A 25841-nucleotide genomic window follows, 5' to 3' on the forward strand; every position below is an offset into this window, starting at 1 on the left:
CTTGTCTATGTTGGTGACTTGTCTATGATGGCCATCCTGACACGGGTAAGGTGGTATCTCATTGTGGTTTTAATTTGCATTTCTCTGATGGCTAGTGATGCTGAGGATCCTTTCATATGCCTTTGGGTCCTCTCTGTATGTCCTCCTTGGAGAAGTGTCTATTCAGGTTCTATTCCCATTTTTTAATTCGAGTATTTGTCTTCCTGGTGTGGAGTCATATGAGTTCTTTATATATTTTGGAGACCACACCCATGTCCAAGGTATCATTAGCAAATATGTTTTCCCATATGGTTGGTTCCCTTTTCATTTTGCTGATGTTTTCTTTAGCCATGTAGAAGCTTTTTAATTTGATGTAGTCCCATTTGTTTATTTTTTCTTTTATTTCCCTTGCCCTAGAGGATATATCAGGGAAAATATTGCTGCATAGGGTATCTGAAATTTTACTGCCTGTGCTTTACTCTAGGACTTGTGTGGTGTTGTGCCTTATGTTTAAATCTTTATCCATTTTGAGTTTATTCTGATGTTTCGTGCAGGTTGGTGGTCTGGATCATTTTTTTGCAGGTACCATTCCAGATCTCCCAGCACCATTTGTTGAAGAGGCTATTTTTACTCCATTTTATGCTTCTGCCCTCTTTGTCAAATATTAATTGACTGTAGAGACATGGGTTTAGTTCTGGGCTCTCTATTCTGTTCCATTGATCTATGCATGTGTTCTTATGCCAGTACCAGACTGTTTTGATTATAGCGGCCTTGTAGTAGAGTTTGATATCAGGTATTGTGATCCCTCCTACATTGTTCTTCTTTCTCAAGATTGCTGCAGCTATTCAGGGTCATTTTTGGTTCCATATAAATTTTGGAGATATTTGTTCTATATCTGTGAAATATGTCATTGATATTTTAATAAGGTTTTCATTGAATCTATAGTTTGCTTTGGGTAGTATGGACATTTTAATGATGTTGATTCTTCCAATCCATGAACATTGTATGCGCTTCCATTTATATCTTCCTTAATTTCTTCCTTCAGTTTTTCTGTAGTTTTCTGAGTACAGGTCTTGTGTTTCCTTGGTTAGGTTTATTCCAAGGTACTTTATTTTTATAGTTGCTATAGTAAATGGGATTCTTTCTCCTAGTTTCTGATAATTCATTTTTGGTGTACAAAAATGCCTTTGATTTCCGAATATTAACTTTGTACCCCGCTATTTTTGCCTAACTCACTTATTAGGTTGAGTAGTTTTTTGGTGGCGCCTATAGAATTTTCTATGAACACTGTCATGTCATCTGCAAATAGTGATAGTTTTACTTCCTCCTTTCCAATTTGGATGCCTTTTATTTCTTTTTCTTGTCTAATCACCATGGCTAGAACTTCCAATACTATGTTGAATGGAAGTGGTGAAAGAGGACACCATTGTCTTCTTGTGCCTTATCTTAGGGGGAGAGCTTTTAGTTTTTGCCTACTGATACGAAATTGGCTGTATGTTTCTCATTAATGGCCTTTATTATGTTGAGGCATGCTCCCTCTATTCCCACTTTGCTGAGTGTTTTTATCATAAATGGATGTTTTATCAAATGCTTTTTCAGTGTCTATTGATATGATCATGTGATTTTTGTCTTTCACTTTGTTTATCCCAAAGATGTACATTTTAATGTTTTGGTGGTCTTGCTTCCGGAGGAAGATCGAGGAGCTGGGCATGTGATTCTACAGATAAGTGTTGCTTTCTTTTCAAAGCAGCAGTCTTCTGGCTCGGGTTCCTTTTTAGTCCTGAATCACCCCACATCTGTCAGACGCCTGACCTTTTGACCTGGTTCCGTTTTTGGGAGCAGACGCAAGGGAAGAGATTATGCTGTCCATTAAAAAAGAAAACCACATTTCAAAATGTGTTGCTAATAAACAGCCACTGTGGAGGGGTATGACATTTGTGGGTGGGAGGAGCAGAGGGACAGAGGCTGCATGGGATTGGCTGAGAGGCCAGCCCCAGTCCCAGGGGTCATTGACCCTTCCCAGTTATTGGGGCAGGATGGGGGTGAGAAGGGCATGGGCTTAGGTGATGAGGAGAGAGAGGGGCCAGAGAAGGGTGGAAATGCATTGCCACTCCTCTCCTTGGGAGCTGGAGGCAGCCTCAAGCACGGGAGGTGAAGGTGAATAAGGGGCCAGGGAAGCCCGCGACCGCACAGCGAGGTCACAGGAATGCTCTGACCGTACAAAACCAAGCTCCTGAGTCAGGCCTGGGCATGACCTTGGGCTCTACCCCTCAGTCCTCTGTGACTTGTTGGCCCCTGAGGCTCAGGGTCCTCATATATCAGGTGAGGAATAGCAGCTCTGAGGGACTGCTGGTGAGGTGTCATGAAAGAGGAAATGGCAACTAACAGTGCCAGGCATGTGGGAAAGATTCAGCCAATATTGCTTTGCTCATCTCTTCCTAAGTCAAGTTTTGTGTCCTTTTTTTCTGTCTGTCTAGCTGCCCAGAGCTGGATGACTCCATGGGCCATGTTCTTCTGCAGGTCAGGGGAACACTTGGGCTGGGGGCCTGGGTCTGGGGAAGTGTCGTCATTATACACTAAAGGGGTGAGCTCCAAAGGTAGAGGTGGTTCCCCAGGGAAGGCAGGTGGCTGAGGCAGGACCATCAAGAGCTCCTGTGTCTAAGGGGCCGCAGAGTCACCAGGGAAGCTGAAGAAGAATTCTGTGGCTGAGTCTAGGCCCCAGTGCATTCGTGGTTGAGGCAGCATTCACAAAGACCTTGTGATGGGGTCAGGAGAACACACTAGCTGGGCCAGAGGGAGGGGCTCATGAGGTCTTTTCATGCTGCTAGATAGGGCCAGCTTCCTGGAAGGCTGTGGGTAATATTTCACATTGGAGAGAGCTCAGCCTAGAATCCAGACACTTGAATCTCATTTTATCTTACAGTCAGTGTTTTGCAGCTATCACCCTGCAGGGGCTCTTATCTGGTTACCTGGAGGTGAGTATCAGACCTGTGGTGGCTGTTTATGGTGATTTTTGGAAACAGAGCACACATGTCTCCATGCAGAGGGAAGGAAGGACAGAACAAGAGCCAGCAGGTGGCAGGGATTAGCAATAATGAAATCTTATTACTCAGTGACAAAACAGGGCTGACTTCATTTCTGGGAGGTAATTCTCTATAAACTATGATGTCAGAAAGATAAGTCCAGCTAGTTTAATAATTTAAAATCGAAATAAACCATTTTTTTCTAATGTGTTTCCCAAAGAGATTAAGTTATTTTGGAAGACAAAAGTTTATCCTCTAGCTAATCACTTGGGCCTCTGACTGTAAGTGAACTCAGGTCCGGCTGCCTGCTGTTATGAAAGCCAATACTCAAGAGGCAGGTGCTGATGTAAAGGAAAGTGGTTTATTTCAGGTGCCAGCCACCTGGAAGATGGGGGACTCACATCTCAAAACCCATCTCCACCTCTCAGTGGAGGCAGAGGTTTTTTATAAGGAGGGAGAGGGGAACAGAACAAAGAAATCAAGGGGAGGGGCTTGAAAAGTTCTCTACTTGCAGAGGAGCACAGTCCATTTCAATAAGGCAAGTGATGGTCTGGTGTGCATCATCCTGGTCTAGTCATCCTGGCTTCATGTCATCCTGGATCCGTGGTTGAAGGTCAGCAAATTTCCTGGAGCTCAGATGCCTGAAGGTCAGGGTCTGTATCTTTTGAAGTTAGTTCCTAGGATTCTTATATAAACATGCTGTTTATCTGCAAGCTATATATTATCCAGAGTCAGTGCTTGCAGAAACAATGTCAAAAGAATGGTAGGGTGGGTTACAATTTTTCACCATTACAATTTTCCATGGTTACATGCCTTTCCAGCAGAGCAGTTCCTAGGAATATCTGGTTAGTCCCTGCTGGCTGGCTGGGGCTGTGGAGACAGCATAGAAAGATGACAATGAGGAAATAGAAGCTCTCAATACCTTTTCACAAGGAGGGATAAATCACTCCATCCTAGCAATGTGAATTAAAGCTCTCATGTCCTCCCCTAAGTACTCCCATTGGTCTAGAACTTTTGGTTTTCATCAGTTGGATGATACAAATGGCCAGTAAGGAGCAGGTACCCACTGAGCTGCCATTGGCCCTTTATTCCTGTGTGTGAATGAGCCTGTGAGGCCCACTGCTGAGAATACAATGAGATAGTAGGAAGTGGAGAGAGAGCATTGGACACTGAGGGCTGGGGAAACAGAATAGAAAGATGACCGCAGTGCTGAAGATGAACTCCACCTAGTTTTACTGTATATAGATCTGTTTTGTAAACTTCAGTAGGCAAGAATGGCTCTCTCCCCAGTTACATCCTACAGATTGGAAGCCTCCTTTGTTTTCTAATTGAGGTGGTCACCAAGTATCAAATGCCCAGATGGGATGCCACACCTTGGCGATTCTTTTTAATACCATCTATTTATATAATACTGCCAGCCCATGGGAGGAAGTCCCTAATGCTGGCTGCAGTTCTAGGAAGTTGGTCAGCTGCCCTCTACACACCCTCCCCCATTCCTGCCTGGCTTTTGAGCTCTCTTCTCCCTGGAGCCAAAGTACCTCTGGGTGGGGGGCAACTTCCAACCTTGCTTCTGCTTCCTTTAGGATTGGGAAGGAGGACACCCTGGGTTAGTTGCTCCTCCTCCCCTCTTGTTATCTTCCCCGAATCTCCTCTTATCTTCCTGTTTTATTAGCTTTATGGCCTCTGGTCCTATGGATCCTGCTTTGCTGGGACCCTGCAATAGCCTCCTAATCTCCATTCCCATATTTGCCCATTAGGGCCCATTCTCCACAAAGCAGCCAGAATGATCTTTTTAAAACCTAACTCAAAGCTTGTCACCCTCCTGGCTCAAACCTCCTCAGTAATTTCACACTTGGAATAAATTCCAGTCTCCTTATCAGAACCTGGAGGCCGTCACCTGCATAATCTGCCTCTCACCTCTCTTTCCCTCTTGTGTGGCCCCTTTTCCCCCTGACCCAGCATTCCATCCAGGCATCCCATTTGTTCTTAATAGTACTTAGCTGTTTTCTGCCTCAGGAGTTTGTGCATGCCTGTTACTCTGCTGGGAACATTCTCCTCACTTTGCCCTCACTCCTGACTTTTTCCAAGATTGACTCATTATCATCCTTCCAGACCTAGCTTAAATGTCACTTCCCAAGAGAACTTTTTGACTACCCATATCTCAAATAATTTTCAGTGATACAGTGTGTAACAGAATTGCTTGTTTGTTTACTGGTTTATTATCTGTTCTTTGTCTGAGTTGTTCGCTACTGTGTCCCCAGCTTGGCACTCTTTAGGGCCTTGTATCAGTCAGAGCAGGCTAAGCTACGTGGCTGTTATAAACAACTTCCAAATCTTAGTGCCTGCAAACCACAAAGATTTCTCAATCATACTAAATGTCCATCACATGCTGGTGGTGTTGAGGGTGTTGGTGAGTGTTCATTGTAGGTTCCAGGCTGATGGAGCAGCCACACTCCCAAACATTCCCAGAGGCCATACCATAGAGAAGAGAGCTCTGGAGGGTCTTGCATTGGCAAATAAATTCCCCAGTACAAAAGTGATTTATGTGTCACTTCCACTCACAAGTCATTGGTTAGACCTAGCCACATAGCCTCACCCGATAACAGGGAGCTAGGAAGTTCAATCGTCCCAACTGCCCATGACCCTGTTCCTGTTCCCTGTACTAATTTTACTTGGACAGGCTGTTGCAGGCTCTCCTGCCTCAACTTGGATTTGATAAATTGGTACCACCATAGCAGGTACTTCCCACCAGGCTGCACACAGTGTTGGTTGCACTATGATAGTGTTGCACACTCCCATATACAATGGGCCTTGGAAGGAAATGGTGCCCCAGGGTTGGTTATAATGCCATAGAATGTGCATCATGGTTTCTGGTGGCAATCACATTTTAAGCTAACATTTGTTGAGTATGCACCAGGTTCCTAGCACTGCACTGAGAGCTGTACGTGTAATCTCATTTAAATCTTCACACCTACAGTGTGGAGATGCTTTTCCTATTGGGCAGTTGAGGAAACTGAGGGCCACAGAGATTAAGTAATTTCCTAATTAAGTAATTGCTAGTTATACTGTAGGGCCCTTCTATGAATCTGTGGTTCTTGATTCTAAGCCTGTGCACTTAATTGTTACTCCACTGGAAAAGGTTTGGGTCTATTTTATTTTCTAGGTTATAATTCTAGAGAGCTTCCTTCTTGAGAAGCCTCCTACCCCTTTTTCCCTTATAGTACCTAGCAGTGTTTCTGTCATAGAATTAGCATGCAGTAGAAGTCTTTAAAGTATATGAGACGGGTAAAAACAGAATGCTTAAGATAGTAAACTAACACTGTATATTCTTCTGGTTACATTTTTTTTGTTCAGCCTGTTACTTAAGACTAAGGTAAAGCTTCCGTGCTTTTTGACAGCTGTTGACACCTGGATCGGTTAGTTGCTTAAGCGTAACAATCTAACCAAGGCACAAAACCTCTCGTGTAATACACATGTATTCTTATCAACAACGAAAGAATTACGCAGTGCTAGCTGCAGTGGATATCAAATTGAAAAAGAACTAGTTTCCTTCCTCAGAGATTAGAAGCAGATACTTAAACAATTGCAATACAGTGAGTTGTGCCATGAGGTTTGTGTAGGGATCAGTGGGGCCACAAATCCCGCGGAAGCGGTGGGGGAGGATTCAGGTCCAGGAAGAGGAGGTTAGTGGGGAAAATCAACCCGAGGTGAAGCCCCGTTTGGGTAGAAAATTACAAGTTTCGGGCTTTGGAGGGCGTTGACAGAAAAACCTGTCGGCCACGGCACTTCCTGCCTCAAGGCTATGGCTGTAATTAGGGTTTTTGGCCTTGTGACCCGGGTAAAGTAGTGCCAGAACAGCCGCCCGGACTTCCACACCTGCGCGCCGCCGCATTGTTCATTTTCCGGGGTTTTTTGCCTTAAGTCTGTCTTTCCCTTTTGCTTTCCACTACTTTGGCCTCATCCTTACCTAAAACCACTACAGGGGCGCCCTCCGTCCGTCCACGCCCACAATCCCCAAACTAGCTCGACTCCACCACTGCAGCATTAGTCACATGCAGCGCGTCCAGCTGCCGAGAGGAGAATACGGAGGGAGGCGGGACGGTAGTGCCGAGCCGGTGCCCCGTCCCCGCGGCACCGTCCGCCCCACCCCCCACCCCCGCCTGACGGCTTGTCATTGGCAAAGAGTACCCCCAGCCTCCTGAGGCTTGGAAACTCTGCTTCAGATTGGCTAATAGGTGCTCAGTGGGCTTGGCCTCCAGGGGGTGGGAGCGGAAGGGGGGGCGCGCTCTCGAGAGGCGGGGTTGCCTAGGCGACGCCGGGGGCGCGCTCAGGGGTGGGGAAGCGAGCCTCTGCTGCTCAATGACAAATCGGCTGGGGACTGCTGGGGTCTGTCCCCGGGAGGAGGTGAAGAGGAGGGCGGGGCGCCTTTAAGAGAGGCTTGCTGGTTGTGGACGGCCGAGGCGGCGCCGGACGGCTCCCAGGTGAGAGAGTCCGGGCCTGGCAGGACCCCCTAGGGGCGGGCTGGGGAGCGCTTTAGGGAAGTAGGCTGCGCCGCCCGGCGCTGGGTGGCCTGTCCCGGCGCTCTCCACGCATAGCTCTGGCCGGCAGTCGGACACGTAGCGCCTCAAGGCAGGAGGAGGGCGACGTGGGAGCAGTGGCCTCGAGAGGTCCCCTGGAGAAAGCCTCCGGGCCTCCTAGACAGGTTTGGAACTCAGGAAATGGGGGCGGCGCCCCAGCCTCTCCCTTTTCGCCGCTCCTTCTTTCCCCACAAATGGCCTCTGCTTCCACTTCCTGCCCTTTCGGGCCTCCAGCCCGAGGATGGTCCACTTCCTCAGTCCCTTAGTTGCCACTGTGGCCAGGGTTAAGAGCTAAGGTGTTGCAGAAAACTTGTAAGTACCTTAAGAACTTGGACTTGGACTGAACAGGGCCATGTTCCAAAAGTTGTTCGGTCTGTTTTTCGCCCTATCTTGCAAATAAGCATAAAGTTGTTGCAATTCCCCCCTCCCCCTCCCCGCCCCCTTAGTTTCTTTCTGATAGGGGCTGGCACAAAATGTGGCTTATGATCACCGTGGACTTGAACTGTTTGCCTGGACAAGGCTTCAACACCTTTCTTCTTGCCTTCTTATAGGTATGTAAGTTTATTCTTGGTTGGTTCAGAACTGCTAGTGGCAGAGAGAGCTCCTCCCAGTCTGCTTGCTTGAGCAGTGTCCTTCCTGTGCTAACTTTCAGGTGAATACTGGAAACCTTGTAACTTTGATGTTGTTATCAAGTGAGTCTTCTGGAGAGAAGTTCTTGTGTTTGAGGGACTGATTTAGAATTGCCAGTGGAAGAGGCTTGGCTGATTGTTCATTTGAGTCATCTCTGCCTTGATTTCAATCATTGTTAAGCAGTGGACTTTCTGCTTTGTCCTAGTTTCCTAACCTCATTTCTTTTTAAGTTTTGGGGATGGATAGTGGGCACTGATTATGAGAAGGGACAGCCTATCTTTTAGATATGTAAATGAGCCATGTCCTAAGATGAGCAGCGGGATTCTTGGATGTCAAAGCTTGAAAGTTAAGGCAATGTTTCTAAAACCTGCAGCAATAGAATTAGAATATCGAAGATCCCAGAAATGGGATGGCTGTGAACTGTAGCATTGAATATTGGGAAGAACTGGAGGGCAGGGTGTGAAGACCTAGGTTTGATGATGGTTCTGAAACTTTATTATTGGTGTGATGTTGAGTATGGCTTTCGCCTCTGTGCTGCAGAGTCCACAGCTGTAAAAAGATGATAATATATTGTTTTAAAATGTGATAATAGTTATCCTACTTGTTAGGATTAAATGAAGTGAGGAACCCTTAAGGTGTTCTTTGTGGTAGTGGGGGTGGGATTGAGGTAGGGATGGGAATAAGGCCAGGGTTATACCTCTCCTGTGTGTGGTTTTAGTCGAGTCAGCTAGTGTATTTTCTTCTGACCACAGCTGGGTCTTTCCTTCCTTTTCCGTTTCCTTTATTTCTCATGGGAAAAGTGGGTACTCTTATTTGAGATCTCAGCAAGATTTCCCTATGTCTGAGGAACCTTTCCCAGGATTTTGTGTGGAAAAAAGTGGGGGTATAAATTATTAGGTATCTTTTAGGAATATGGGACCTAGACACATGAAGACTGGAAAACAAGGATTAAAAATGCAAATAGGATCTAAACAGGTCTTGGTAGAAGGTAGGAGAAGTGGAAAATTTTAAATTCTTAATTCTTCAGGGTTCTCGCCTCAGTTGAATATGGTTTGAGACTGGAAATTTTTACACCAAGTGTTGAGATGATCTTTTGTGCTACATCACCCAATCCCACAATACCTCTTTGCATTGGGTTATTAAATTTTTATCCAGTCATTGGATTTGGAAACATCATTGGAAACCTTTTCTTAAAACTAAATTTGGAGACAATATAACAACCTAGAACTATAGTGTTGGAGGAAATCTTGGTGAACTCTTCTAACATTTCTAGGGTATTTGTCCCAAGGAGTGCAGAATCCCACTTTTCATTGGCTCCAAGGACTTCTAAACAAACAGCTCCTATACTGACATATGCAAGACACCTAATTTTTTTTTTCCACCCAGTAAATTCATGTGGCTGAGGATAAGTCTGAAATCAGAGAGCCAGAGTACCAGGGAAAATGGGACTCATGTGGAGGTTGGTGGGTGGGTAAGGAGGAGGAGGGCAACTAATGTTTGTTGATCATCAGCTATCTGCTTGTTACAGACTCACTGATCTAACCAATACCAGGTAAGTATCTGGCCTTGGAGATAATATTTGACCTTGAGTAGTCTCCTTTAGCTTCTCAGTTGTTTTGGTGCATAGGAATGCAAGTATGGGTGTATATGTGTACATATTCTTAGGTATTTTAAAAGTAGAGGGGCCAGTAGGCCAGAGGATACATAAGCTTTTGGATGGGTGAGAGTGGAAAGAAAGATGAAGAGACCGTGGAGCTGAGTATCAAAACCACACAGTATGTAGTTAGTATAGCCAACAACAAAATGCCAGCCGAGGTATCAATTTTAAGTTTACATTACTTTTAAAGAAAGTAACTGCTTACAGAGAACTGAGTGTTCTCTGTTAATGGTTGTAGATGAATCTTTAGGGTTTTGTTTTTTTTTTTTTTTTGCTTTTTAGAAATTGAAATATAAATTCAGAGAAAGGTGCTATTAATTGATAATTGCTAATATTTATTGTCATCATTGCTTTTGTCATAGCTTTGAGGGCAACTTATATACAGCAACTTTTAGGTCCTCTAGATTGGGAATTGGCATAGAAACTACTAAGTTAGGTCTGATCCAAATTAAAATAGTCCAAGTTATGTGCTTTTACTTAGCATGTGGCATGAGTTAAAAGCAATATAGTAGTTTGGTCCTCTTAACGTTTGTCTTTGGAATGAATTTTCTACCTCTGTGTAATAAATCATGCCAAACTTAGCTGCTTAAAACAAATATTTATTATCTCCCACTTGCTGAAGTTCAGGAATCTGGGAGAAGCTTGGCGGGGTGTTTCTGGCTCAGGGTCTCTCCTGAGGTTGGAGCCATCTGAAGGTTTGACTGGGCTGGAGAGAATCTGCCTCCAAGATGGCTCGTGGCCTGATGCTTCAGTTCTTCACCATGTGGGCCTCTCCATAGGACTCTGCAACATGGCAGCTTTTTCCCCAGAGCAAGTGATGAGAGAAAGAGAGAGAGAGAGAGAAAGGGGGAGAGAGAGAGAGAGAAAGAGAGAAAAAGAGAGAGAAAGAGAAAGAGAAAGTGGACGGTCAAGATGGAAATTGCAGTATCTTCGTATCTAATCTTGAAAGTGACATCACTTTTACTGTCACAGAGCCCAAACCTGGTACAGTGTGGGAGGGAGGGGACTGTCTACACAAGGGGAACTTGAGGGTCATTGGCGTTCTTGGATGCCAGGTCCCACAATTTCTTTTTTCAGGTTCTGGCCAGATATTATTCAGAAAGATCTTTGTTTAATGTGCTTACTAAAGTATGTACTGTAGTTGGTTAAAATATAGCTAGAGTTTTACTCTTCTAGACACTTTTAGTATTTTACTTTCTTCTGGTTCTTCATGGTCAGATGCTAGAATTAATTAGCCAAATATGGATATTAGAAATTTAAATCTTGCTGCCCCCTAAACCAAATGGAATAGCTCAGTTTTTTTAATCCTAAAACAAATTGATACAAAGTTATTGCCAAAGTGACCTCCTTGATGAATAGCTTAAAATTAGTCATTAATCATCTGTGCATTTTTAAAAATAAAATTCACTGGCAAAGTAACTGAAAAAATCTGGTAAACCTAAGTCAAACCTCCCACTCCCAGTTATTTTAAATCTTTGGACAATATTTCTTTGCTCAGCAATCTTTCATTTCCCTTTTGAAACCTGGATACATTTTAGTTGTCCACCTAGATAGAAGAGCTTTTTTCTTTTAGCTTCTAAATGAAATCTTTCTGAAGTGTCTATAGGTGGAGAGAAAAGCTTAGGAATCCTGAGCCTGCAGCCAGACTAAATGAGCTCTGATTTTTCTTCCATCTTTAAACATTCTAATATTTTCATGTAACAAATATCCTCTGAATCCAGCATATTTATAACAAGAGTTCATAAACCATGCTAAATTGTAACTTCAGATAATTAAGTCTTTTGAGAATCATTTTTGTTCATCGCAGCTCAATTGAAGATGGTTAGAGTCACCGTTAGGCAGACTAGAAAAGTCAGCACAATTTGATTTCCTTACTTCTGAGATTTTTGGTCCTTTCCCCATTTGATGCCCTAATTTATGAGCTTGTGTCTTTCTTTTCTTTCATCTTACCTCTCCTATCATCCCTCTCCTTCCTCCACCCTTCTCCTGATAAAAACAGGAAAGGATTGGTGGCCAGTCATTTATTAGGGATTAGCTGATCCTAGTATTGAGAGAGAATTTTAGCCAATGTGGTAGTTCTAACATATTAAGCCTTTAAAAAGGGTATCCTGTTACATCTATTCAGTAAGTTCTTCCATTAAAAAAACCCCAAAACTCCTAAAAAGGTGTTATAACCAATACCAGTGCAGTATGTGTGGGGTTGGAGTTGGGGTGGTTCCCCCACACCACGAAGAAATTCTCAATCACCAGTTGGGTGTCCTACAGTTCAGCTCAATTCTGATACTATCTGTCTGGACACAGTATCAGATTTTACAGGTTAAGGGCTCAGTCTCCTAAGATTGCCCTCTACTTCAGACGCCAGTTATAAGTCAGGTTGTTATTTGTGCTTCTGACCAACTCGCTACAGATTGAAGGTTCCCAAGACCCCCTCCTTGGATTTCAGATGCCAGTGTCCAGTTCAGGTTGTTACCTATACTCTTAAGACCCACTACTGGTGGTAAATCAGAGGTTTCCACAACTCCTTTCTTGGATTTAATTAATTTGCTAGAACTCAGGAAACTGGTTTACTCATTAGGTTACCGATTTATGACAAAGGACATTAAAGGATATGGATCAACATAGGGTGAGGTCCTGAACAAAGGAGTTTCTGTCCTCGAGTTTTGAGCCCAGCTTGGTGGCACCTGAAAGAGTTCTGGTTCCCCAACCTGGAAATGCTCTGAAACCTTTCTTTTGGGTTTCATAGTTATGATTGATTAGATGATTGGCCATTGGTGATTGATTCAACCTTCAGCTCCTCTGTGCTCCCCAGAAATTAGGAGGTGGGACTGAAATTTCCAACCCTCTGTTCAAGGTTGGACCTGGCACCCAGCTCCCTCTTACTTTAGGTGCTTTCCAAAAGTCACCTCATTAGTATAAAGACTGTTGTGATAGAAAGGGGCTTGTTATGAATAAAGACATCCATTTCACCTTTATGGGTCCAAAGCATTCTCAGGAACTGGGGAGGAGACACCAAATATAACAAAAGATGCTCCCATTGTTCTTATCACTCAGGGAATTCCAAGGGTCTGGGGAGCCGAGAGCCAGTAACTGTGGTCCGAGATCTGATGACCAAAATATATTTCTTACAAATCACAGTATTGCAACCTCCTAAGTAGTTGTAAAATCTAACTATGTTCCCTGTGCCAGTTGTTATCCCCTTAGGCCACTACTGTCTCTGGTCTGGCCTGCTGCATCTCCCACATCTGCTCAAGACCTCTCTGTTTTTTCACACTATAGTTAGAATGATCTTTTCAACATGGAAGTCTGATTATGTTACTTATTTGCTTAAAACACTTCAGTGGCTTTCCAGTGCTCTCAGTAAAAAGTCTAAAATCTCTAAACTACTGGGCTTACTGGGCTGTAATTGACCTGGTCCTTAACTTTCTTCTAATTTCATCTTATACCAGACTCTGCCTTTTTCTTTCTGCTACAGGCAGCCTCAAAGATCTTTCTTCAGTTTCTCGATTGTATCTTGCTTCAGGTCTTCCTACGGGCAATACTACAAGAGAATAGAGTGTGTGAAAGGCATTGGAGCACTTGGCCTGCTCAGGGAACTGGAAGAAGACAAAGCTGGCTAGGGACTGGTCGATGTAGGGTCTTGTAGGCCATGGTGAACGGAGGGTTTGGATTTTACTCATGGTGAGCCACGAAAGAGCTTTAAGCACACTTTTATTTGCATTTTTAGAAAACTCACAGTATGGACTATGTGGTGGAGAACAGGTTGAAGAGAAGCTAAAGTAGCACTGAGAAGTCAGTTAGGAAGTAGTGGCTATTAAGTGGTTGGTGGTTGGGACTGGGGTGTGGCTGAGAAGATGGAAGAAGCAGATGGATTTAAAATTCATTTTGATGGTGGAATCAGTAGAATTGTCACTGGAAAGGGACTGGGACCAAGGCAGGTCTGCCCTGGCACTGTCTGGAATGAGTGGGTTCTTGGCTTTGTGCAGGAAGGATTTCATGACATGTGTCCAGGTGATTTTGAGAGGACATTTATTAAAGCTGGGGACAGTGAAATAAGGACGGGCTTAAGATGGAAGAGGCAGGATCATAGCAATAGGAGTGAGCCTAGATGGAGGGGCCTTGGCCTGTTGGAAACATGAGGAAGAGTTGAGCCAAGGCAAAGCTGCCTTGGCCCTTTAGAAAGAAAGTCACAGAGGCAGAAGAAGTGAGTGAGCTGGGCTGCATGGACTCTGGAAACAAGTTACAGAAGCAAAAGGAGGGCCCTTGGAGACAGGTTCAGGTGGTTAACCCACAGCAAGCTGCCACTGCCAGCTGCTCCCCTGCTTGCAAGTCTTGTAGGGACCCTTAGAGCTTAGGAGAAAGAAAACAAAGATACACATCTGAGGAAAGAAGAGAGGGAGGTGTGGGCATGCTCTGGGTTCTTTGTCTTAAGGGTTTTTATCTGTTTTCTAAAGGTGGGAATTTTAGGGGAGGCCTCAACGCAGGATCTCCAGATAATATTTATAAGCTTTCCAGGTGTGTCCTTTAATATGCTGATACATCAAAATGAGTATATCAGGGTCATTCTCTGGTCATTTTCACCTTAAAAGAATGTCACCAAAGTGGGACTGGAACTGAGGTGGGTCTGCCCCCTGGTGGTCTAGAATGTGTAAACCATTTGCTCCTAAGTGTCCTTGGTTAGGGAAGATAAGACCTTGTGATTTATGATCTGGCAGTACATTGCTCAGTCTTTAACTATGTCTCAATTTCCCTATTCCACTTGCCAAGGAATTTTCCTAGCTTCTTACTGTCCTGCCTCAGAATCGGCCATATTGGTCATGAATTGAGCTGGGGGAGAGGCAAAGGGAATCAAAGATGACTCCCAGGTTTTTGGTTTTTAGTAATGCCTTGTCTATGACTAGTTACTTTAGTAACTACTAAATGGGGATTAATGGAGGTATAGATTTTAAGGGGCAGAGGTTGGGGAGGCAAGAATCGGGAGTTGTTTCGGGAATGGTAAGTATGAGATTCTTGCCAGATACCCGTGCGGGGAACAGTGGCAGTTAGGCAGATGGATATGAGTCTGGAGGTCAGGAGCATGATCTGGGCTGCATTGGAAACGTTTAGGAGCTGCACATAAAGTTGTTAGTATGGATGAGATCGTGGAGCGTGAGAGCGTAGAGATGAGGAGAATATACAGCTGAGCTCTGAGGAGTACTGACCTTTAGAAGCCAGGTAAAGGAAGAAGACCTAGCAGACCATACAAAGAAAGAGGTGCTAGAGAAACCACAAGCACTGTGGGAGGATGTGGTGTTATGGAGGCTGGAGGGACAGACTCCAGAGGGAGATACCCAGAGGGACCTTTGAATTGGCCTGCTAAGGGTCTTCCCCTTTCCAGGCAAAGGTTTGTCACGTTTGCCACATGCTCATTTTCAAAGGAGGAGGGAGAGGGCATGGGAGAGGAGAAAGAAACGTTTTTATAGGTGTTTGCAATATGGAGTCTTTTGGTGTTTTGACAAAACCCAGTTTGCATGAGGTAATGCTGGGCTAGGCGGCCAGATCAGAGGGAATTCCATCAATGAAGTAGTAAGGAAATAGAGCCTTGCTACTCGAGTGAGGTCTGTGGGCCAGCAGCATCGTCTTGGAGTGGGTTGGCAGTGCAAAATCTTGGGCTCCACTCCAGGCCCACTGAATCAGAATATACATTTTGAATAAGATTCCCAGGTAATATGTATCTACATTAAAGTTTGAGAAGAGTTGTTACAGATAACCAGGGCTATAAAGAAATGGTGTTGCCTGCTAGAGGGACATGTGGGGATCAAAAAGGTGAGTGTGTTCAGGGTGAAGATTAAATAGAAGGAGCCTGTATGCTGTTGGGGGATGATCCTGCAGAGAAATCCAGACTGACTAATGATGCAGGAAAAGAGGATGATGGCTGGGACGATGTTGCTGGGCTTGGGGTGGCGGGTGCATGGAGTCCAGTGCCTGTGTGGAGGGCCTGGTTTTTGCTAAGAGCAGGGGTATGCTCTTCATGTAGCCAGAGACAAGGAAGAGGCGGGCATGGATGCTGATAGGTTTGAAGATTTGGTGGAGGAGCAATGAGGGAGTTTGAGCTTAAAGGCTTCTGTTTGGGAAAAATGGGTAAGGTCATTTTGTGGTTGGGCAATATAGTATCTGGCTGCTTGTTGCCACGTGTATGTATAATACGAAGATTTGTGGGGAAGGAAGTTGGTTTTTATAAACAGGGTTCTGAGTTTGAGGGGGCTGGGGACATTTTTGCTTCGAGCTCACTGAGTCGACCTTTTCCATAAAGCAAAGAAAACCAGTTATCCCCAAGAAGATTAAAGTCCAAATCCGTGTTCAGAAGTTTTTCATTATTGTTTATCTGCTATTTAAATGGGTCTTTATCTCTATAGTGTTAGGCCTTTCTTTTTTTTTTTTTTTGGTGTCAGAGTTGTCATTGCCTTGCAGCAGTTCCTTTTTTTTATGGTCTGGGGTGTGTTGTCACATTATTCCAGACAGTTGTGTAGGGGAAGCTTCATTTGTGAGGAATTTCCCAGCTCTTGTCTTTGTGTGTTCTTAGGGAGAGAAGGTGGAAGTAGTCCAGCACCCAAGTGCCATGTTGTATTGGGTTGTAGCGTCCCAAGGGCTGGAGCCCCGTGAGGCACGTATCTCGTAGGACCTCGTCTTTACCTTGTCTCAGGAGCTGGTTTCCAACCATGCAGTGCCTAAGCCCTGAGCCATCCCAGTGTCTGCTGCTCCCACCTGTGCAGGGCAAAGTAAGAGTCCAAGAAGCCAAAAGGCCAAGAGACCTAAGAGCGAGTTTCAGCCTGTCTTTTGTTTAAAAGTTTTACCCAGAATCTCATGTGCCCTGGAAGTCAGTGGGAACGTTCAGCTTTTTAATTCATGAAGGCCAGTGTCAGCCATATTTGTCTTTGCCCCCATTTTGGCTGGCATATTTAGCAAGGGGGGCAGAGTTCCCAGGGTGTAGCACATGGCCCAGGATGGCTATGAATGTGGCCCAACACAAAATTGTAAGTTTACCTAAAACCCCTTTTTTTTTTCTTTTTTCTTTTTGCTCATCCGTTTTTGTTAATGTTTGTATATTTACTGTGTGGCCCAAGACAACTCTTCTTCCAATGTGGCCCACAGATGCCAAAAGGCTGGACACTCCTGGAACCTCTTTTTGCCTGGCTGCCTCAGGCAAGCTCCCTCTTCTGGGGGGCCCCTTCCTTCAGAGGGAGGGCAAGCCACTTTTGATCTTCAATTCTGCCTTCTTGGGGTTTTCTCCCTGCCCCCTGCTTTCTCCAGCAATTTGGTCTGACTCCTCTGTTACAGTTTTTTTCCTTTAACATTTTCTGGACTTGGTAATCATATAAAGATAATGGGCAAAGGTTTTGGGTTTTTTTCTTGGCCATGGCATACTTTTATCTATTTATTCTGCCTGGAGATTTTTAATAAAAAGAGGTTTTAGAATGGAGGGTGGCCTTTATGCAAGGGTAAGTATTTTGTACAGTCCAGGTCAGTTGGCTGTCCCTGGAAAACGGCGTATGCAATGTCCAAATGATGGCAGTGTTGGATAAATTGGCCTTTTTGTTGTCTTTTGGAAGTTATGAATTTGTCAAGAGGGTTAGAATGAACAATTAGAACCATAATAATTAAATGACAAAGGTAGGGACCAATTTTACAATGTTTTACATTAAGATAGAGTGACTTTTTTGGAGGAAGGTGTGCAAGGCATGTCATATTTGTTTAAAGTTTTTTGTCTATTATATTTAATTCAGGCTGAGGGGAATATTCTAGGATTCCCCCTTTAACACGCCTGGGCCCTTTTTTGTCTAAATCCTTAGGGCAGAAAAGGAAACTAGTTTTTAAGTGAAGCCAACAGGCTGTCCCATATTTTATTAATTTAGTCATCTAGTCTAGTCAAACCTTTGAGTCTCAGGAGGCAGTAATGCAGATGGGCGTGCTTAATGAGGCCTATATTGTTTAAACAATTATTTAAGTAAATTAGATCATAAGTATATATTTTATGAAATTAGAAGGGAGAACACATAGGTTAATTTATTTAATAAATTATAAACCAGTCTTAGAGTCTGCGAGATTGTCTTTTGGGAAGACATCTAGTTGTAAGGCCTTTGTTGGAATGACATCAGAAAGTGACAATTTGACAGATTTTTTTGTTCATAAATTGAATATTTCTGGTGATGTCATAAACCTAGTTTAATTTTTAAGTGAAAACAAAATTTTGAAGACAGTTGCATTAGAGTCCAATGTCCATTATTGAGTATTGTGATATTTTTGAAACAGGATTTTCTTAAAAGATTATTCTCATTGTCATTAAGTGGACTGCATTAAGTCTAGTTTTAATTTTTGTCCATTTATTTGTATATAACAAGAGCAAAAATTGATTATATATGCTCTTTAAGTTTGTTTTGTTGGTATTTTCACAAGGAATCTTTGGATTGAATTTTAGTTAGCCCTTCAGGGTGCAGAAGTCAAGCCATATACTTGCTGTTAGGCTTTGCCTGCAGTATTTATATCTTTTAAATCCTTGAGGTTTTTAACATGTCTTAAGGTTCCTCCTTGCCATCTTTTAGGAGAGCAACCTATTTTTCCCTTTCTTGGAAAGACTGTCATGAGTTACATGACCAACTGAAGTATTAGGCCATTTTTCCAGTGGACTTTTGATAGCTTTGAAAGTGAATTTTAGTTTTTTCAGGGATTTTTGGTGAAAATTAGGATTCAGGCATGAGAGTTCAGTCAAAGTCTTGGTTATTAAAACCACAATTGGAAACTGATTTTACTGGTTTTATGTAGAGAAATTTTATGATGTCATTCACTTATTAAGTATGCCAACTTTATGAAGGATTAGATAAGGGAGAAAAATATAAAGCAAAAAGGAAAATCTTTATCTTTTTAATATTATTAAATTATATTTTTATGTTTTATGTTTTTTTATTATTCTTTAAATTTAGTGTGAAATTTTAATTCTTCCTGGGAAACCTCAGTATTTCATAGACTAGAAATGAAGCAAAGTCTAAAGCAAAGAGAGTTCTGAGGGAAGAGGGGACTAAGATTAGCCTTAGAATCTTGTCTCACACTCATTGGTCTCACTAACTGGTCACACAGATGACCTTTCCTAGGTCACAACTGGCCTGAAGCCTGAATGGTAGAGACCAAAACAGCAAGCTTCTGCCTGCCTTCTGTTTAAAAGTCCTCTCCCAGAATCCCATGTGCTCCAGAAGTCAGTGGGAGTGTCCAGCTTTTCAACCAATGAGGGCCAAATGTTGGCCACACTTGCATTTGCTTCTTTTTTGGCCACCATGTTTAGCAAGGGGTTAAAATTTCCAGTCATGCATGCTCTATACAAGCTCCCTTATACAGAATCAGGAGTTGCCTGGTCTCCTCGGGCAATCTCCTTTCTCCAGTGGACAGTCCCTTCACAGAGAAGGCAAGCTGCTTTTAATCTTCAGTTCTGCCTTGGGATTTTCTCCCCAGCCCCTGCCTTCTCCAGCAGTTTGGTCTGACCCCTCTGTTACGATTTCTGGAGAGTAAGTGTAGGGGAGAATCACAGTAAGACTTCTGGAAGTGTTGAGTGGATGTCCATTTCTGGTTTGTGATCGTAAATGCATTTAATGTGAAGTTTCATAAGGCTGGTTGCATGATTTTCTTTCCCTCTCTGCAGCAGCAGTTGCTTGCTAGATGCAGGTGCTGAGAAGCATGGTGAAAGGAGCGAGGACGGTGACTATTTGCGGAAGGGTTTTTATAATGTTGGACAGTGGGGTTAAAGCTGGTAAAGGAAGGAAGTTGAGCCCACAGGGCAGCTGGTGCACAGAAAGGGCTGGAGGACAGTGCTCGCAAGTGTCAAGAAGTCAAGATATTGCTGGGTGGGTATTCGAGCAAGTGAACTGGGTTGTAGCCGAGGCTGGAGGATTAGGGGAGAAGACTTCCTGATGATGATGAATTTTGGCGTATACACCTACCAGAGTTAGGTAGCATGAAGGAAGAAGTTTCTGGAGAGGAGAAGGTCAAGGACTTGAGAGAGGCCAAGCGTTTAGATAGGTCATCCATAGGAACATAGAGGTCACTGAGGAAGATATCAGCAGTTGGGTAGAAAGGAAGTCTATGAACCAGAAGCAAATACCATCAATAAATGAAGGAAATGAAGAGGCGGTCTATAGATGGTAGGAAGAAGATGGGAGGAGGATATTAACCATGCCCTAAAGATACAGGCCTCTTCCAGAAAAAGGAGATTTTTGGACTGAGGGAAGTACTGAGTTGTAAGTGACAGTGGAGAAAGAGGAGGAGCACCTATCACCTCCTGGCCTTGAGGCACATGGCATCTGTTTAAGATTTGGTAACCCTAGGACACACCCAAGTCTCAGGGGAAGCCAGAAGGTAGAACATTCTTAGGAGAGGTGGAGGGTCTTGAAGAGTTTGCTGGTGTTCCCAGGAGCTTGGGATGGTGTGGTGGTGGGATCAGTCATTTCAGGGGATGGATGGTCTTCTGATGGCATGAGAATCTCTCTCTGTAAGAGGGAAGAGTGGGGATGCCTGCACTTTGGTGGTGACTCAGTAGAAGGATGTTCAACAGTATGTGGCCCTTTTAGAGAATGGTGAACACTATTCTAACAGTGGTTTTCACATCTTGGCTGGGTATGTGACAGTTTCCTGGTGCTGGTTCCCTAAATCTTTGTGCACAGACACAGCAGGGAAGAGAAGGGAATGAAAGACTGTTTCTGTTAGAAAAATTTTAGGACCTGCTTGGGGAGATTCAGGGCAGGTCATGAAATGCCCATCAATAATGCCTCTGAAGGCCTGGGACATTGTCTTTTGGGATGATAGAGAAGAAAGAAGGGTCTGAAGGACATCTGTTGATAATGGTAATATTCCTACTCTTATTTCTGTATTGAAAATGCTCTCAACATTCGCAAAGCCTTTAGTACTATTAAAAAGAAACAGCAGATCCAAAACGGAGTCACTTTTGTTAGGCCCTCCCCAAGAATTAGTACCTAACCTAACTGCAGTTTCAGCCTCTCCCAGGAATGGAATTTTAGGCCAGTCAATCTGGAATTTCCTGGTCAGCACTAGTGAGGTCATCTGCCTGATAAGACCCCTACCTTCCCCTAAGGGAAGGTGACATTGGCCTGAAATAATCCATTTATTTAACTTTCTTGCCCACCCTCTTTATGCCTACAGGAAACTTCCATTTTGTATATCCCTCTTTGTGCCCTTCTAGTTGTTAGATGGGATACTTAATAAAGCCAATTAGAGTTTTACATTTACTCATATGAATTTGTTCTTTAGCAGTACATACTTTCCCATTTGTCCTTCCCTGTTACTCTGTGAAACAGGCAGGGCAAATACTGTCCTTGTTCTTTGGGTGGAGAATTGAGGCCCAGTGGGGTGAAGTGACTTACCTAGTCAGTATAGTGAGTGAGTGGCCGCGTGAGATCCGGAAGCCAGAACTCTTCATTTCTAGTGTGGTGCTCAAGACAGGTGTCACCTGAGAGGTCAGGACAAAGAAATATTATCTCTTTGGCTCCAGTTTCTTTCTGAAGACATTTTAAGATATCAGAGTGATTATCAAAAAAAAAGTTAAATGATTACTCAGAGCCAGGTATTATGATAGATGTTTTCTTGCTTAATCTTCATAGTAACCTTGAGGATACAGATATCTGTATCAGACTGAAGCTAAGAAAAACAACTTAATTAAGGTTATTAGTTTCCTAATGGTAGACCCTAGACTTTAAGTTGTTAGGATGGTCGGTGACGTGGGCTATGAAAGAATTCACAAAGAGGAGAAAGTGTAGAGAGTAAAGATTTTATTCACTGTCCACGAAAGGAGGGGCATGGTGTAGAGAGATATACCAGCACTGAGAGGTGGTGGCTTTGAGCTTTTATTGAATAATTGGGTTAAAAAAAGGGTGGGGTTTCTGTTGTGAGCCCCCTGGGCTGTTTGTTCTAAGGTATCTTCTGCCTGTGGCTGTAGGGAGCTCTTAGTCACATTCTGTTCTTGATTTCCAGTAATTTCCAGTCCTGGGGAAAAGCCCAGAAGAGTAAAATGGCAGTCATGTTCAACACGGTCATAGTCCTGCTTGACAAATGGCGCCAGCTTTGTCCTTTCAAGTATGTGCTTGGGAGAGGATAAAAAAAATTGTGTCATAATACATATAATATAAAATTAACTATTTTAGGGTTTTGATATTTAAAAAAAATAAAATCTATCTGCATTTAAAAAAAGAAAAAGAAAAAGAAAAAGTAGGAACTCCTACCTTTTGTGACAACATGGATGAAACTGAAGAATATTATGCTAAGTGAAATAAGCTGGTCAGTGAAAGACAAATACCAAATACTATATGTGGAATCTATTCAACAAAATAAACTAACAAACAAAATAAACCACAGGCATGGAAACATGGAGCAGACTGAAACTGACCAAAGGGGATGGGGAAGGAGGACAATGGTGGAAAGAAGGAGAAGGGACTAAACAACATGTATGAATGACCCATGGACATGGACAACAGTGTGAGAATTGACTCTGGGAGCGGGGGTGGGGGAGGGTGGGATGGGTGGAGGAGGTCAAAGGGGGAAAAATTGAGACAACTGCAATAGAATTAACATGATATTAAAAAAATAAAGATGAGGGGGAAAAATTTACCATATTAACCATTTATAAGTGTATAGGTAGTCATTCACATTGTTATACGCAAATATAACACTGTCCATCTCCAAAACATTTTTTATCATACTACCCTGAAACCCTGTGCCCATTAAACACTAACTCCTCATCCTCTCCTCCACCCTAGCCCTTGGCAACCACTATTCTACCTTCCATCTCCATGAATTTGACTATTCCACGTACCTCATAATGTAGGTAGAATCATATGGTATTTGTCCTTTGTTGTCTGGCTTATGTCACTTAACATAATGTCCTCAAGACTCATTCATGTTGTAGCATATGTCAAAATTGCCTTCCTTTTTAGACTGAATAATGTCCATTATAAGGATGTACCACATGTTTTCCATTCATCCTTCAACGGACACTTTGGTTGCTTCCACATTTTGACTGCTGTGAAAAATGCCGCTCTGGACATGGTTGTACAAATATGTATTCAAGTCCTGCTTTCAATTTTTGGGGGTATATAATAACTGCTTTTTGTTGTATATTTCCTCCAAGGTCTTTGTTTTAGAATTTGTGCTCTAGTTGCCTGTGTATTTCTCGCTCCTTAATAAGTTTTCTGATCCATGGTTTTGTGCCATTGATATCAATCCCAGTATTTCACACCAAGTTTGAAGGTCTTCCCCACTGTACCTCAATCCAATAATGAAGCAGCTCAGTGTTGCAGCTCAGAGTGTGGACTCTGAAGCTAGATTCCTGGGGTTCTAATCCTAGCCCTGCCATTATTTAGTTAAGTAACCTTGCGAGTTATACAAGTTCTGTTTGAGTGTATGTGATATATTAGTAGAAGTGGAAATAATAGCACATCTCTCAACAGGATTTTATTTGGGTAAATAATTCAGAACAGGGACACGTGTGCAAGTTCCAAATCTGACCTTCAGCTATTGAGAGATGAAGTAGCCCTAATGTCCCTGAGGCCGCTGTTGCAGGCAGAAGGAATAGAAGGTTGTAGTATATAAATTGGTAGAACTCTCTAAGGCCGGTGAAATCCCCAGATCCATTGAGGATGAGGGCATGATGGTAGAGGATTTCATTTCAGAAAAACTGTACATTAAAAAAAAAAAATCAGAGCATGGATATGGATAACAGTGTGGTGATTATGGGGGGCAGGGGGAGGGGGGTAGATGGAGGTGGCAGAGGATATGGGGGAGATAAATGATAATGGGAAAAATACAATATAATAACATTGAAAAAAAGTAGAGCTTGTGAATTCCCACAATTTCTTGTTGCTTTGTAGTTCAGGAAAGTCATCATATAAGTTGACTTTTCAGCGTTTACCACCTATGACTTGTCCTCTTGAGGCTGCACAACCCAGATGGAGGACTCATTTTTTTAAAAAAAGATTTATTTATTTTTAGAGAAGGGAAGGGGGAGGAGAAAGAGAGGCAGAGAAACATCATTGTGTAGCATCTCACACGTCCCCTACTGGGCTCCTGGCCTACAACCCAGGCACTACAACCTAGTGCCCAACACTAGGAATTGAACTGGTGACCCTTTGGTTCGCCGGCCAGCGCTCAATCCACTGAGCCATACTAGTTAGGGAGAGAACTTGTTTTTTATTCACCATGTATTGAGCATCTCCTAAGTAGCAGGCATGCTAGACACACAAAAATGAATGGGCAGCTCTTAGTGTGGTAGGAGAGACAGACTTTATCACTGGTTTACCTCAGTGCAAGAGTAGGCTGCATTGATAGGTGTGAGGCCCAGTTAGACTGGGAGCAGCTGTGAGTCAGCTATGTGGGGGGCGGGGGGGGAGCAATTAGGAAGGTGGGGGAAACATTTAGGCCGAGTGTGAAATTACAGGTAATCTTTCATCAGGAGGAAGGGCAGTCCTCTTTCCTGCCTTTTTGCTGCATATTTCCTCCAAGGTCTTTGTTTTAGAATTTGTGCTCTAGTTGCCTGTGCATTTCTCTCTCCTTAATAAGTTTTCTGATCCATAGTTTAGTGCCATTGATATCAATCCCAGTATTTCACACCAAGTTTGAAGGCCCCCACACCAGGGGCCTTCATGGCGATGCCCTTCCTCTGAGCATAAGAACCCCAGAGCAAGAAGATGAGACCATTTGAGTTCTGATTTAGCCAGGATACAACTGCATCGGGAAATTGCTCCCAACCTTCCTCCTTATGAGAATTGGCCTGATGCGCCCGGACTGTGAGGACGGCGTTGAGCAGGAGAACTTCCTGCTATTCCTGGCAGAAGGAATAACATAAGTGTAGAGGTATAAACTAGAAGCAGGGTGCTTAAGATTAGCGACTTCAGAGCTTTCTGGTTTTTGTTTTAGTTAATTTAGTTTGTTAATTTGTTTTTTTCTTTTCTTTTGGCAGGAGAACAGATAAAGAGAAGTTCCTTAGGGAACAGAAATATCTAAAACAAATTTCCTTAGGCACTCAGGGTCACTAATTTAAGTTGTTTTGTGGATTTAATTTCAGAAAAACAAAAAACAACAAAAAATAAATTGGAAAGGAAGCTAGATTATTTCATTCAACTTCCTTATTTTTACAGGCATGGAAATGGAGTCATGCATCTATGAGAATATAAAAATATTCTATTCCCTGATGCTAATGACAATAGCAGCTGTGCAGGGGGAAGGGAAAGTTTGAGTTTCCTCCTTTAAGTTAGTGTGTGTAGGAAAGGCTGAGTATGCAGAAGGAGAACTGAGAACTGTGTTACCTTGCCCATGACTCTGCCTCACTACTGGAATGCCCCACCTAATGAAAAACAATAAAAATACACAAATTTATCACACAGAACAGTCAAGGCTGAGTAGCTTCATTTTATAGAAAGATTTTATAGAGGTCCAGGAACAGCCGTGCTGAGTTTGTATCTGTTGGAGATTGTTAGCCAACTGATAGAAATTTTTCTTTGGTGACCAGCAGACCCCAGAGCTGAGGGGCTCTGAGCCACTTGCATGTAGTCCTGTTGCTTAGCCATTCAGGTTCTGCTCTCCACTGCACGGGCCAGTCAGAAATCTGTCCATTGAATAACAATCAGATGATCAGAGGTCCTTACTTAAATCAGTGGGTAAAATGATAGATTCTTATAAAAACTAGGTTGCTCTAGGGTCTTTGTATATTGTACTGAAATCCCAAACCACTAAGGCTACAGTTTTTTGTTTTCTCTGAGACTTGTTTAATAAACAAATGTACTTTGCTTGAGAATCTGGTAATCTCTGTTTTCAGTGCCTGTGTCATAACTAATAATAATAACTACATAATAAGTTCAGTCTTAGATATTCAAATTATTTAGTGACAAATTTTCAAAGCTTTGGAAATTAATGTTCCCCGCTTATCAAACTTTGCTGTTGAAATAAGAA

General features: G+C 43.1%; 1 protein-coding gene across 8 annotated transcripts in view; it reads left to right on the forward strand.

Moving 5' to 3' along the window:
* Nucleotides 1–25841, forward strand: part of RALB (RAS like proto-oncogene B) — a 76271-nt gene that overhangs the window by 20451 nt on the left and 29979 nt on the right. Inside the window, exon 1 of one of the 8 annotated variants that reach the window (XM_054575019.1) lies at nucleotides 7357–7483. The exons of the other annotated variants lie outside the window; for them this stretch is intronic. The gene's annotated coding sequence lies outside the window, so the exon portion shown is untranslated. Of the gene's footprint in view, nucleotides 1–7356; nucleotides 7484–25841 lie in introns of those variants that run through there. 8 annotated transcript variants of the gene reach the window in all.

This window comes from Pteronotus mesoamericanus, unplaced genomic scaffold, assembly GCF_021234165.1.
Source record: "Pteronotus mesoamericanus isolate MK-2021 breed Mesoamerican mustached bat unplaced genomic scaffold, CSHL_Meso_final contig_27, whole genome shotgun sequence".
Classification (NCBI taxonomy): Eukaryota; Metazoa; Chordata; class Mammalia; order Chiroptera; family Mormoopidae; genus Pteronotus; species Pteronotus mesoamericanus.